Genomic DNA, 9,072 nt, shown 5'->3' with positions numbered 1-9,072 from the left:
GGTACTAAAGGTCCTCGGACTTCCAGGCGGTTTTTCTTTTGTGCTGCTGTGAACCCTTGGATCTCGCCAATACAGCCTCCTATGGTTTTCGTTACCGAGATATCTTTTCTTTTTTCCCAGGGATTTTTTGGGTAATCAGCTCCCATGCTGCAAACAGTCAAATCTGAACCTTGTCGCTCTTCTTTCCTCATGGGCAGGAAGCACACCAGCAGTGTGCGTTGCGTGATTCCACTGTGTTTTTTGCACTTGACTGGGTGGACAGTTGACCGGAAGATAACTTCGATTCGCCCGGCCAGCAGGCGGGCGGCGTGCTTATCTCGTGTGACAACACTACAGAGCGAGTAGCTCTTCTAGTCGGGCAGCTGTGTGACAACACTCCTGAGAAAGCGGCGCTTTTGTGTAACATGCTATGGTCTCAACGCCCTTACGAGGTAGTGATGATTTTCACGCGCTCTAAGCCCGGCCCGCGCGCAGTTAGGAGGATTGGCCGCTATCTGAGCGGTACCACCCACCCTACCCTACTACCTATAGGGGACCGTCCGTCCTACAGCCGCCCGAAAAGGAACTGCAGTAATCTTGAATAGGAATCCTACAGCGATAAAAAGAATCCCCATAAAAATACCACTAGATCGAGCACCAGTGATTTCGTATCCGGTCAAAATCTTGGCTAATTGATCGAAGTGGGTAGCTCCAGTAGACCCATATATCATGGAACAAATAGGGTGGGTAGGCCCAACCACCACACTACACGTATAGACGCGAACCCCCCCTCCTCACCGTACGTGCGACTCTCACCGCATACAGCTCGCACAAAGACTCCAAAATCCATCCCGAGCTTTTTATTCCACCTCTCCCTCCTCTCCAATCCTCGATCAAACTAGCCTTCCCCAGCAAGAAAACGTATCCGCTTTAGCAACAAAGTGCTCATCCCTTGCTTGTTCTTGAGCGCGCAAGGCGCTCAAGACGATGATTCTTGCTTAAAAAAGGGCTAAAGCACTCCAGCTTCGAAGCTGGAGTTTGCAACTTCAAAACTACAGGTTTTAGCCCTCCTGCTGGGTGGGCGCTTCCTTCGTCTATCGTATGTCTCGCTTGGCTTCGTCCCGAACCAAGGAGGCATGATGGCGGGCGCGTGCGTGTGCCAACTGCAGAGACTACAAGCTGACGCCGGAAGCGACTCGCTTCTATTCTCGATTGGATATAGATGGGGAATCTCTATAGATCGTCTTTTTTCGACAACCTCTCTAAAACGCATACGAGAAAATTGCACTTCACGGCACGGCAAAAAAAAAGAGCTTCGCTCGGTTGGCCCTCCTAGGCTTCCGCCTACTTTCTCTTATCTTAAGTCTACAACAAGTGGGAGAGGCAGGATTCGAACCTACGTAGAAAACCTTCAACAGATTTACAGTCTGTCACTTTTGACCGCTCGGCCACTCTCCCCTTCCCGGGGATACGCCCTCCTCAAACAAAGGGTTCCTGAATAAGAAGGATGGCGGCCTTCGTTCTTAAGTTAAGAAGAGCAGATGGAACTATTAGATTTGCCACATCTGTGCACCAACAAGTTCTTTTTGGTGTAACACTATTGTGTGTGCTCTTTGAAAGTCGTCTCGGTGGTTTTTTATATCCACATTTAAATCACGCTATAGCTGTGAGTGACCCACTCCTTCGAGCCTATCAGCATGTTTCTTCAAGGGCAAACCAAGAGATTGATCATCATTTATGACATTCTTGCATAATGATATACACTCCTCGATTAGATAGGCCTGGATGATGCTTCCATCCGGACGGGCTTTGTTACGAACATATCCCTTCACAGTTCCATTCATCCATTCAAACGGGAACATGGTATGCAAGAATGTCGGTCCAAGGTCTTTCACCTCCACAACAATATGAACTAGTAGATGGACCATGACATCAGAGAATGATGGTGGGAAATATATCTCAAGTTCACACAGTATTGAAATGATCTCCTCTTGTACTCGTGTCAGATGCCGCACACTGATCGACTTTCGAGACATAGCGTCAAAAAAGTTGCATAAGTTAATGTGTGTTGCGGACGTGATCGTCCATTATCCCTCTAAGAGCTACCGGAAGTAATTGTGTCATATCACATGACGGTCATGCGACTTCATGTTGCTAAACCTTTGCTTTTTCGAGTCAAGATACCTGTGTATGAGTCCCGAGTAGCCGAAAGGAACTTTCATGTTGTCAAGGCATTTGAAAACTTGAGAAAGCTCATCCTCGTCAAGAGGGAAGCAAGCTGGGGGGGGGCAATAATCATCTTTGGTTTAGGACACAGTTTTGCCCTGGGCTAACTCGTTGGCTTTGGCTTTTTTCCTTCACCTTGTCCTTGGTTGTAATGGACGATGAGGGTTGAAGCTCTTCCCTAATACCGATATCTTTCAAGTCTTGTCTAGCCCTCAGACCGTCTTTACTCTTTTCTGGCATGTCAAACAGTGTGCCAAGAAAACTCTCGCACACATTCCTGCAAAATGAAACATATCGATATTGCTCGACACAACAATAATTCACCAGCATTGTGCAATTTCTATAGCTAGCAACTAATGACACACATGTACACATCCATCACACATACATCCATCCATGTGTGAATTCCTCGGATATATGCACATAAATTTAACGAGAAGTTCGATCTTTTTTACCTCATCAAATGTGCGGGAGAGGGGGCTGGGGGGCGGGGGCCGGCCGGCCGACCGTTGGAGGCGCCATCAATGGAGTGTGGTGAAAATGTTAATGCAAGGTGTGTGTTTGAGTGGGTGGAGAAGAGAAAAGTAGCTAGCTTAATTAGTGAGTGAGAGTGTGTGAACTAGCTTAGATCTAGCTAATTAGCTACCTACTTAAGAAATCAAGAGAAAATATTTGATCTTTTTCTCAATAAGAAGAGAAGCGAGAGAGAGGATGACAGAGGAGGAAGAGGAAAGAGAGAGAGAGGAGGAAGAGGAAAGAGAGAGGGAGGAAGAAGAAGAAAATATCTATATGTGCTGCGACGTAATTACTGGCATTAACATACTATCGAACGCCATTAGAAACTTTTATATCCCTGGCATTCAAGAAATGCCCACGCCGATGTTATGTTAGCTAAAAATTAGATGCGCCCGCAAAAACTACTGTTGGCGTCACTTACCAGGCTACACCATAGATATTCTGATTAGTACCGGCATCGTGAAATTTTGCTACGCCAGCTCTAACTTGGGACATGGCAGAACGTTGGGACCCACTTAACGGTGGCGTTCCCTATTATTCGTACGCCAGTAATAACTGCATACCTATGTCATACGAAATAGACTGACGCCACTACTATTTTAAAAAAATAGTGTTGGCGTTCTTTCAAAATGGCGTGCCACCAACGAATGTTGTGGCTACCACTTTTTCCACTAGTGTTTATCTATATTTGGTTGTTAGGTTGGTTGCAGTGAGCATTTGTCCAGTTATCAAGCAAATGCCTTGTTTATCTATATTTGATTATTAGGTTGGTTGCAGTGAGCATTTGTCCAGTTTTCAAGTAAATGCCTTGTTTATCTGTATTTGCTTGTTAGGTTGGTTGCAGTGAGCATTTGTTCAGTTTTCAAGCATATGCTCTGTTTATCTATATTTTCTTGTTAGGTTGGTTGCAGTGAGTCTCTGTCCAGTTTTCAATGGCTATATTTGGTTGTTGTAATGATCATATATGCCTTGTTTATTTCATTTATTCACAATGTGATGCTCATTATGTGCAAGTCGAAACTGTGCAGTTCGATTTCATCAATACCTGTTTGAACGGCTATATTTGGTTCCTGTTATGCCTGCTGTAGTTAACACATGCCCTTTATTTCAGTTTTACACATTTATCCAGTGTGATGTTTAAACCTGAGCTACGTTCTATTCATTTTCAACAATAAGAGTTTGAATTACAATATTTGGTGGCTGTTAAGCCTGTTGTAGTTAAATTCCCTTCCATTTTATATCCGATTTAACAGCATGCTGAAACCAACACATTCAAGCTATCATTTGGAGATGATGTTGTTTATCTTGGCTATATTTGTTTGACGTTAAGATTGTTGTACTTATCATGCCATTCCATGTACTTATGCAGGACAACAACGGGAGTGACCAGTATTTTCTGTCGAGGTTAGTTTCATCCCTCGGCTTGTACTCCCCCTTCGTTCCATAATATAGTGCATATAGATCCAGGCCTGAACACCTTTTAACTTCTAATATTGACTTGTTTCTTGTAGGTACATATGTCCTTGACAAAGATCCACGCATCGACCCTTTTTTGCGTATGGGGCAATGAGGTATTCATGAACCACCATCAAGTGAGGAAACTAATAAGGATTATTCGCAAAAGGTTATGAAAGGTGGCAATCAAATTATTTGTTTATACTCTATCCAACACAACAGTGAGCTATAAGATGGTAACTACGAACTCTGTAGCCTTCTCTTTTTATTGCCCATAATGAGTTGTTAGACAACAATGTCTGAATCTTTTTTCGTTTGCAGTGGTTCCCAAAACAGTTTACTCAAGATTACCTCGCAAAGTACATGATTGGTGGACATGCAATGAAGGTTAAAGTATTTCATCGGGACTACAGTGAGCATCGAGAAGTCCTAATGAAGACAGTGAAGGATGGGCGAGAAGCCATCACAAGGGGTTGGCCTAGAGTCGTGCACGCATTACACATGAGGAGGGCACAATATGGGCATTCCGCTTCACCTTCTCCATCAATCAGAATGTCTTTCGTCTCTCTTTTTATAGTCTTTAGTACAACTGTGGTTCATCATTCTTACTTAGTGCTTCTGTAGTTCTTCAGTATATGTACGTACCTGTGCATCGAATTATGTATTCGTGCTTGAACCTATATTTGTAATAAACATGGTTCGATATGAAATAAGTGATTGCCTATTTTCAAATTTAAAATCTGTGATTTTTAAATGCAGGGATTAAACTAGAGATAAATTATGTTCTGCAGGCCAGTACACTGCACACAGTTTGCAAAAACAAAACGTCTGTGATAAATGTCAAGATCAGACACGTTTCTCATATCCCCTACTTGTGTGATGAATCTCTACAGCACACACACAATCAGCCAAGAAAAAAAATGTGTGAGATTAACAACAACAACGCACATAGTTCCTTCTTATTAAATATTTATGAAAGTCACCTTACCACACATGTTTGACAATTTTGGCTGTTTATGTTGGCATGTGCATCGTAAATGTTTGCCCATAGAAGGACGTGTGATAGGCTTTCATCCAACACGGGTACGACTGATGAATCGTGTGGCATATATTTAAGATTCGCATACAGTTTTAAAGGGACAACTGTATGCACTCTTACATCGAATCGCATATAGTCAAGGAAAAATAAATGTGTGCGATTGTCTGCTTATCATACACGTTCTATAATCATGAACTGTTTGTGATGGGACGCGCATCGTAAACGTAGCACCACAGAATACTTACTGTGATAATAATGGGAGCACAAACGAGTAGTAAGGATGGAGTGTTTGAGATATTTGAAATATCACAAACAGTTCTGTGAAGACTCGTGTTTGGGATAGATGTCGGCATCGCATACGCTTAGTTATGCAAAACGTATGCATTGTTACTCCCTATCCCCGATGATTTCTGGGTCGTGTGGGAACGACCCTCCTATCGCCCACACTGGCAAGGCGGCGGTTTAAAATGCCATCGGGGAAAGGGGTTAAAACCCGTTTGTATAGCAGCTCGTTGTACCAGTGACACGCACGCACACCCAACCTCTATGAGCACCTTCGAGAGACTGAGCCAGCACATCATCTTGAGATTGATGAATTGGCCACACACACCTTTATCATCGATAGGAATGTCTTCTCCCACTAAACACACATCACTGAAAGGCCTGAAATAAATCCAGGAAAATACGAGCACCAATCTCAAGTCTAGGTCTTGAACTCTGGAAAACCACTGTAACTTATGTGTAAATAGCATGATAATTTATGAAGCGCGTACCTGATAACTTAGGTACCACAACTTCTACCATGTGAAATTTTTTTATTGGAAAAATACATCAATAACTTCTATAAAAATAACATGATAATAGACGTACCACAGACTTGATAACTTACATACAAACACCATGGTAACTTTGACAAGGTGGTTTTTTAATTGAAAGCACACCTTGATAACTTCATGATAATATAGCACCATAGATCTGATAACTTACATATAAACATCATGGTAATTTCGACCATGTGATTTTTTATTGAAAACAAATACCCGACCGGTAAGTTTTGTGTAAATAGTATGACATGTCGTGCCGGCCTACAGGCCTCACCTCGACGGACGAGCATGACACCTGGCGTGCCATGGGTTAGACATGACCCATTTAGTCACGTGCTGGGCCGGGCCCATGATGTGTCAGGCATGCGTGCTTGTGGGCCACCCCGCAAAAGATGGTCTGTCTGGCCAGTTTATAGACCTGATAACTTATGCACAAATACCATGGCAACTTTGATCCATAAAAAAAACTTCTTGTAACATACTCTGGTATTTTCAGTGTAAATAGGCATGGTAATATACAAACTGCATGGCTAATAATTTATGAACAAACACTACGATAACTTTCATCAAGGGAAAAAGTTGTTGATACATACTCGCGGTAACTTCTGTGTAAATGGGTATGGTGATCTATGCACTACAGATATTACGTACAAACACTACATTAACTTTGACTTAGAGAAAAAATTGTTGAACATACCATAGTATCTTCAGTGTGAACACCATGATAACTTACGTAATGCAGGTGTAGCAACTTTTGATCCGAGAAAAAATCATGGGAATATGTCAACATGATAGTTTTGAAGGTCTTACCACGACGGATTTTTCATGTGCAAACAGTTTTTCAATTGGACCGACGGTTTGAGCTACAAAACTTTTTGAAGTTTCTAAATAAGCTAAGGTGGTGTTTGCTTCTCTAGTCCTAGGACTTTTTCTAGTCTCTAGGACTTTTTGAAAAAGACTCTCAAGGAGGTGCTTCTAAGGACATTTAGCAAAAAGTTCCACCATGTTTGTTTGCTAGGGACTTTTTTTAGTCCCAACACAAAAAAGTCCCTAGAACCAAACACCCCCTAAATCATCGATTTTTTGTCCTCTAGTGCATAAATGCATGTGTATGTGGAGAGAAAGGTTAGAGGGCCATTTTTTATGTCCGGGCATTTCTGTGTAAACATCATAGTAACTTATGTAGCATAAGCACTTAGCCAAGACCTGATAACTTTTTATACAAAAGAAAAGTCATCAAAACATATAAATATGAGATCTAGTTTTGAAGGTCTCGTCGTGACAAATTTTTTATGTGAAAACAATTTTTCGATCGGAGCAACAGTTTGAGTTACAAAACATTTTGAATTTTAATTTTAGATGGAATCTTTGCTGACATCAGCAGTTTTGTCTTGTATGATGCATGCAATGAAAATGATCTATAGTGTGGTGTTGGGTTTTGTTGCTTATTTTTATAACAGTTGCTAGTTAGTAGTACTTCCTAAAACAAATATAAGCCTAGTCTTTTTTTATGAGGATTCGATACAAGCCTAATCTGATATACTATTCCAGATTCCTGAACATTCCATCCTATATACAGATTTCTTACTTGCACAGGAAGATAGAGTTGGCCAGTTTCCTTCTTCGCATTTCCCACTTCTTAGATTACCCCCAATCTAACCCGCCTTCCCTCGTCCCACCGCACGAAGCACACCACCCATTCCAATTTCAATTCACCCGAGAGAGAAGAGAGAGGGCACCGGGGCGGTGCTGCCATGGAGAAGGGAGGCCGCCGTGCCATGGTGAAGGGAGCCATCCACCAGAGGAAGCTTAGCTCCCTCCGTGACGCGGAGCCACTGATCGACATGCACGGGACTGTGATGAGCTACCAGGTCAGGGTGCCATGCCTCCATGGCATCCTTCACACACGCAGCATCCAGAGACTGCTGCAGCGTCAGATCAAGGACATGGGCTGGGTGGTAAAAGGCATGACTCATCTCGACGCGCTGGTCATCATGCACACCATGATCAGCACTTCGTCTGCTCTCATGGATCGCATGATCCGCGAGGCGGAGCTGACACCGGTCGGCAACACGACGGCGACCCCCGACCCTGACGACGCCGACTGCTTCTCCGACGGCGAGGTTCCATCGGAGGGACGCCGCACCACCTTCAACACCGACGAGGAGGTCGAGGGACTCCGCGACCCGGTGGTCTCGCTCGCCCCCGCGACCCACGAGTCCGCCGACCGCGTTCTCCGCGACTCGGCGCTCTCGCTCTTCCCCACTGGCTTCAACACCGACGAGGAGGCCCCGGGCAAGGAACTCCGCGACCCGGCGCTCCCGCTCTTCCCCACCGGCTTCAACATCGACAAGGAGGCCCCGGGCAAGGTGTTAGAATAAATCCGAGGCATACCGTTGATCATCCAAGGACCAAGCAATCACACGAGCACGACACCGAGATTTGTTAACGAGGTTCACCGATATGGCTACATCCCGGGGCTTGACTACGGACGCTCCTCCCCGTGACACCGTCACAATATCGCACTCTGGCCACCCGGGCGCCTGCACACGCCGCCGGCTCCCCCTTGCGCGCCTGTGCTATTATGTTGGCATAGGTTACATCGTGTGTCTAGCCCCGCTATATATGAGAGGTCTAGGATACAAGTGTCCTATTAGGACACGACTCCATATCCTATCTAAACACAATACAACTACAAAGTCCAACTGTAACCTAACTTGTACACAATATTCGACACAACTCTAACAAACTCCACCTTGGCGAATATTCTCCACCACCTTGAATTCGTCCATGCATCAAACTTCCATGTACATTGGACTTGAGCTTATCCTATGAGCACCACTGCTACTCCAAAGACTCCATGTGACTCCACCTGCAACTTGTAGTCCCTTCTTTTCTTGACCACAGTCAACACTCGAGCAATATTAAGTTCCTCTTTACTCTAGTCTATGCTCCCAACTTTCAGAGCTCCGTTCAACGCATCACACACTAATTATTGACCTGCGTGAAAATAAACAACTCACATATTGGGTA

General features: G+C 44.0%; 1 non-coding gene across 1 annotated transcript; it reads right to left on the bottom strand.

The window, feature by feature from the left end:
* Positions 1-1,354: 1,354 nt before the first annotated feature.
* On the bottom strand, positions 1,355-1,437 carry TRNAY-GUA. The gene has a single exon. It is a non-coding gene; the product is annotated as a tRNA-Tyr (tRNA).
* Positions 1,438-9,072: the final 7,635 nt, after the last annotated feature.

The sequence above is a fragment of the Triticum dicoccoides genome, chromosome 5A (genome assembly GCF_002162155.2).
Source record: "Triticum dicoccoides isolate Atlit2015 ecotype Zavitan chromosome 5A, WEW_v2.0, whole genome shotgun sequence".
Classification (NCBI taxonomy): Eukaryota; Viridiplantae; Streptophyta; class Magnoliopsida; order Poales; family Poaceae; genus Triticum; species Triticum dicoccoides.
Note: the sequence above shows the minus strand (reverse complement) of the source record. Positions and strands in the feature narration are given on the sequence as shown.